Raw genomic sequence first — 6,178 nt, forward strand, 5'->3', positions numbered from 1 at the left:
GAGACCCGCCTGGGAGTTCCAGAATGCGGCGGATATCATGAGGCTGCGCCCGGGCCTCAACTTCAACTTCACTGTCTTGGAACTGGACGCGATGATCCTGGATCTGTTCAAGCGCGATCCTCAACATCCCGAAGCGTTCATGTTGCCGAGGGGTGTCGTTCCGCTGTGCAACAACTCCTCGCTCGACCGCATCCGTGCAATGATGCCGCTGTGCGATTCGCATGGAATTGTCCCAACTTGGCAAGAGCCTACAGATGATGTCGTGCAGGAGTTCTTTGACGGCCTGGTAGAAGTGCCGGTCCGCCCCGATGAACAAAAGAGCCTCACCCGCGACACCACCGATGCGGAGATGCAACGCATCCCCACTAGGCTGGAAGAGGCAGCGGCAGCAGCTGCCGCGGGTGAGTTTGGATTCACCATGGAGGAGGCAGAGGCAGCAGAGGCGGCAAGCCTTGCCGGGCGAGAGGAGCTTGCCGGCGAGGAAGAGCTTGTCGGGCCTGAAGCTGAGTCGAGCGAGCCCAGCAAGGGAGAGCTTGTCGGGCTCGAACCTTCAGGCAGCTCGTCGCAAGTGGAGCCCCCAGCTCCACCAAGAAGGCGTCTCCGCAAGGCCGGCGACGTAGCGGAGCGGCAGACGAGTCAACAGCCGCCGTGCCGCGTGACACACTCTACCGCGGCAAGCACTGTTGCCGCGGGAGCGCCTCACGCCGCTGCGGCAACTAGAGCGGGGTCTTCCCGGTCCACCGCTGCCGCTCCTGCCAAGCGGACAAGGGAACCTACTCCTCCGCCTCGTCGCACCGGAGGCGAGCCGGACTTCGATCTCTCCGCGCTCAGCTCCGATGAGGAAGAAGAAGAGTAAGATTCCTTGCTGTACTTGTAGTTCTTCAATTTTGTTGCTTTGTCTTGTATCTGATTTGCTTCACTCTGAACCCACTCCTTTTCAGGACGCTGGCCCAGAGAGCGGCGAAGAGAGCCAAGGTCCCGGTGATTGTCATCGAGGACGAACCCACCGCGACAGCAGGGGGTGTGTCCGAGACCACCTTGCCGGACCCGGCAACCATTCCCCAAACCAGCCCCCAGCGCAGCCCCCAGCGTAAGTATAAGGTTTACTTCCTGCTGTTAGGCGCGCATGGGTGCTCTTTGTTTGCTGATATCTGATTGTTGGTTTGTGCAGGAGCAGAGCAGCTTCGCCGGGAGTGCCCGGAAGCCGCTCCCGAAATGCCATCTGCTTCAACTACACCGCCAAGGGAGGATTCCCCGGCAAGGGAGCGTTCTCCGGCAAGGGAGAATTCTCCGGCAAGGGACAGTTCTCCGGCAAGGGACAGCACCAGCGACCCTCTGGTGGCTGAGACCACGACTGCAGGTCCTAGTACAGGTAATCCTCTTGCTTGAAAACTTCCCTTGGGTTCTTCTTCTTCTGATTTTCTTTTTGGATATTTGCTTGATTTTTCTCCTTTTTCCGTTCGTCAGATCCATCTGCCACGGAGCCGATGGAAACCGAGGTCGCCAGCGAGGAGAATGCACACAGAAACACCGACGACGCTGTTGCCACCGAAGGAGAAGCCGGCACTGATGATCCCGCCGGCGAAGAGGCCGCAAAAGCTGCCGCCGCAGAAGCTGGCGAGGGATCCGGTGATCGCACTGACGGCCCCGAGGCCGCAGGAGCGCCAGGTGCTACGCCGACCGCCGATCCCTCCGCCGCTGCTGCAGCGCCAGGCTTCGAAGAGCCCCAGCCCGGCGCCTATTTGAAGGCCGGCGACGGCATCTTCATCAAGCTCCCCTGGGCGTCAAGCTCCAGGGCGCCGGTTGAAGGAGAGATGTTGGATGGAGAAGTGCTTGCCTCCGCTGGGCTGACGCTGGTTGATGCGCCAAGCAGCAGCAGTGACGAGCCTGAGGAGGAGCAGCTGCTGCGGAAGCTGTTGTCGCTCTACCGCGCCCGACAAGACAAGCTGGTATCCCGAGAAGCGCTTGTCGCGAAGGTGGGAGTGGACATCGAGAAGCGCGTGGAAGAGCTTCGGGGTTTCAGGCAGGAAACTCTCCGGGCCCTGGCAGAGGAGCGGGAGCAAGTCGCCGAGGAGCGGAAAGCCTTCCTCCTCGAGAAGGCTAAAGTTGAAGAGTAACAGCGGCTTGCTGCCGAGAAGCTATCTGCGCAGGAAGGCGAGTTGGCGCAGCGCAAGGTCAACCTTGACAGCCACGAGGAGGAGCTTGCCGCGCGCGAGCAAACATTTGGCGGGGCTCTCAAGGAAGCAAAGGATGTTGCCGCAGCGGCCGAGGCCGCCAAGAAGGAGCTGGAGACGAAGATGGCGCAGCTGGAGGCCGATCTCAAGGCGAGCGGTGAGGAGCTTGCTGCGCTCAAGCGTGAGCGCGAGAAGGACGCCGCCGCTCATGGCGAGCTGCAAGGTCGTCTCGCTGAGAGGAGCAAAGAGCTTAGCGCCGCTAAGGACTCCAACACGGATGTTGAGTTGAAGATGGTTACTTTGACTCAGACGCTGGACGGCGCCAGGGAGCGGGAGGTGGCCTTGTCGGAGAAGATCAAGGCCGACGAGGCGCTGCTGGCGAGTGCTGCCGCCTCCCAGAACACTTTTAGGGAAAATGTGGAGCACTGGACGGAGGGTCTCGTGGATGCTGCCGCAGCCATTGACATGGAGTTGGCGCAGCTGGGGATGGAAGATTTCGGGTACTCCTCCGATGAGCACCTCCAACCCAGCACCAAGCTCAGCTTGTTCTTCAAAGGCGTGGCGACGGCCCTCCAGCGACTCCGGGAGAAGATCCCAAAGCAGCTAGCCGACGAGTCGCGCAAGATCTGCGCGGGAGCTCTCCAAAAGGTGCTGGTGAAGGTGGCCTTCCGCAATCCGGGCCTCAACCTCACCAACGTCCTCAGGACCTTGCCGCCGGATGCTGATCTGGAAGCGCTCAAGACCCTTGTCGCACCCATTGTGGACAAGGTGAGCAGGATCAAGAGGGTTGAGGGCGATCGCGTAGATTAGGCCGCCCGTTTTCTCTTTTTCTTGTTGCTGCTGGTCATATTATGAGAACAATCTGTTAGAGCTGCGACAAGCTATCTTGTAATATAATTCTACTTTGATTGCTATGTTATTTCCTTTACTTGATTCCTTCCTTTGTATGTTTTTGCCCTACGCTTTTAGGGAACTTGTCGGCGCAGGCACCTTAGCCACGAGCGCTGAGTGCGGGACGTCAGCAGCCTGCTGGCGGTGCCGCTACCGACAAGAAACCTTGTCGCAACTAGTCGCAGCTCACTTAAGTTGTTGAGCGGACTCGAAACAAAGTAAGGGCGCAACTAGCTACGAGTTGGTTCCTCCGCGCACAGGTTTTCCATACAAAGCACGGTCGTTCGAGGAAGATAACTTAAAAATTAAAACTGATTGCTCAAACTTTGGCAACTTAGCTTTTCTGTCGTTTGCTTCCCGGTAAGGCGAAAACTTCCTTGAACGACGCCTGGTCCACACCATTATCTTCTCCTTTCCCCCCGGCAAACTTGTGGGCGAGGGAACCTTCCTTCCTTTGAGAAAGAGAAAGAAGATAAAATAATAATACGGAGCCTTACGGCTCGTTATTGCTTACCGGGGGTGGGTGCTGCACAAAGTGTCAGATAATGCATGCAAAGAAAAGTAGAAAGCATGAAATTGACAAGATGTGCGGAGCACATGAGCTTTACTTATGCACGGGGTCTGCGCCCAGCTTTGTACAAAGGATTACATGCAACATCGGCAAGACTTGTACAAAAAGTGGTTGCCGGAACAGGTTCCGACAACCGCGCCTTACGGGTAAAACTTACGAAGATGCTCAATGTTCCAGGAGTTGCTCACCGGAATGCCATCTTCGGTCTCAAGGCGGACAGCGCCAGGCCTAGTGACTCGTTTCACCCGGTAAGGGCCTTCCCACGTCGGCGTCAACTTGTTGGAATTCTTGGCGGACTGAACACGCCGAAGAACAAGGTCGCCTTCCTCGAAACTTCTGGCATTAACTTTGCGGCTATGGTAGCGGCGCAAAGCTTGCTAGTATCGAGCAGCTCGTACAGTAGCCTGAAGACGATCCTCCTCAAGGAGCAGCGCGTCATCTTGTCGCAGCTGCTCTTGCTCAAGCTCATCATAAGCGAGCACTCGAGGTGACCCGTATACGAGTTCCATGGGGAGAACTGCCTCTGCTCCATAGACTAGAGCGAAAGGTGTCTGGCCAGTGGCTCGATTTGGCGTCGTCCTGACCGACCAAAGAACCACCGACAGCTCCTCAATCCAGTTCTTTCCGCACTTGCGCAGCCTATCGAAAGTCCTGGTCTTGAGCCCGCGCAGCACTTCAGCATTTGCCCTCTCTGCTTGACCGTTGCTTCTCGGATGAGCAACAGAAGTGAAGCAGACCTTGGCGCCAAGATCTTGGACGTACTGCATGAAGGTGCGGCTCGTGAATTGCGTGACGTTGTCAGTGATGATCCTGTTAGGGATCCCGAAGCGGCAAACAATCGACCTGAAGAACTTGACTGCTGATTGTGCTGTCACCTTCCTCACTGCTTCCACTTTCGGCCGCTTTGTGAACTTGTCGATTGCAACGTACAAGTACTCAAAGCCCCCGACAGCTCGGGGAAAGGGGCCGAGGATGTCGAGCCCCCAGACCGAAAATGGCCAGGATAAAGGGATCATCTGGAGAGCTTGAGCTGGCTGGTGTATCTGCTTGGAATGGAACTGGCACACTTCACACTTGGTTACTTGTGCAGTTGCATCCTGGAGGGCTGTCGGCCAAAAGAAACCTTGCTGGAATGCTTTGCCGGCAAGTGCTCTTGCGCCAATGTGGTGACCACATATGCCTCCATGTATCTCTGCCAACAGCTTTTGTCCGTCTTCCCGGTGAATACACTTCAATTTCACGCCGTTGAGTCTTCTTCTGTATAGTTTGTTGTCGACAAACTGGTATATACTTGACTGCCGGGCTACTCTTTCCGCTTCTTCTTGCTCTTCGGGAAGTTCTCCTGTCTGAAGGAAACGGACAATCTGCTGTGCCCATGCTGGAGCTTGCGGCTCGACAACAAGGACTAAAGGCACATCTGCTGCTGTGGGAACATCCGCTTCTACGGCGAGAACCTGCGGCTCAGCCGGAGCTTGATGTTCCCCGGCAAGCTTGCCGGAGCAAAACTTGTCGGGAGCGTCTGCTCAACGGGACAAACCCTAAGGCTTGCCGGAGCAGACTGCTCCTCAACACTCTTGGTGTTGATCTTGGGGACCTTCTTGGCGGCGGCTTCGGGGAGCTCTGCCGGAAAATAGTCACCAGAAATCAACTTCCTCTTCTTGCTCTATCCAGTTGATGGCGTTACAGATGGTTGAGTCAGCTTGAGCACAAAGATCCCTGGTTCCACAGGTAACTTAAGTGTGGCGCACTTTGACAGGCCATCGGCAATGTCGTTCTGAGCTCTTGGAACATGTTCCATCTGTAGGCCATCAAAGTGCTCTTCTAGCTTTCTCACTTCATCAACGTAAGCTTCCATCAACGGACTCTGATAATTCTTGTTCACTTGGCAGACGACAAGCTGTGAGTCACCCCTGACAATGAGCTTCTTGATCCCAAGGTCTGCTGCGATCCTGAGACCGGCAAGCAAACCTTCATACTCTGCAGTATTGTTCGTTGCTTGCTCCTTGGGAAAGTGCATCTGGACTACGTACTTGAGGTGCTCTCCGGTGGGTGCGACAAGTAGCACGCCCGCACCGGCGCCTTGCAGCGAGAAGGCACCATCAAAGTACATCAGCCACTCTTTGCTTGCTTCCTTAACGGGGATGCTCGTTTCTGGAATTTCTTCATCTTGTGTTGGCGTCCATTCTGCTATGAACTCTGCCAATGCCCTGCTTTGGATAGTTGAAGTGCTCTCAAACTTGAGGCCAAAGCTTGACAGTTCCAGTGCCCACTCGACAATCCTGCCTGTTGCTTCTGGATTTTGCAGTATCCTCTTCAGCAGAAAACGAGTGACGACTGTGATCTCATGTGCTTGAAAGTAATGGCGCAGCTTTCTCGAGGCCATGAGAAGACCGAAAAGCAATTTCTGCATGCCAGAGTACCTTGACCTAGCCCCCTACAGAAGGGAACTGACAAAGTAAACTGGGCGCTGCACCATTCTTTTCTGCATCTTCTCACGCGACTGCGCAGATCCATCTTTGTCGGGACCAGAGCTTGCCGGTGA

This window comes from Triticum dicoccoides, chromosome 1B, assembly GCF_002162155.2.
Source record: "Triticum dicoccoides isolate Atlit2015 ecotype Zavitan chromosome 1B, WEW_v2.0, whole genome shotgun sequence".
In the NCBI taxonomy this organism is placed as follows: Eukaryota; Viridiplantae; Streptophyta; class Magnoliopsida; order Poales; family Poaceae; genus Triticum; species Triticum dicoccoides.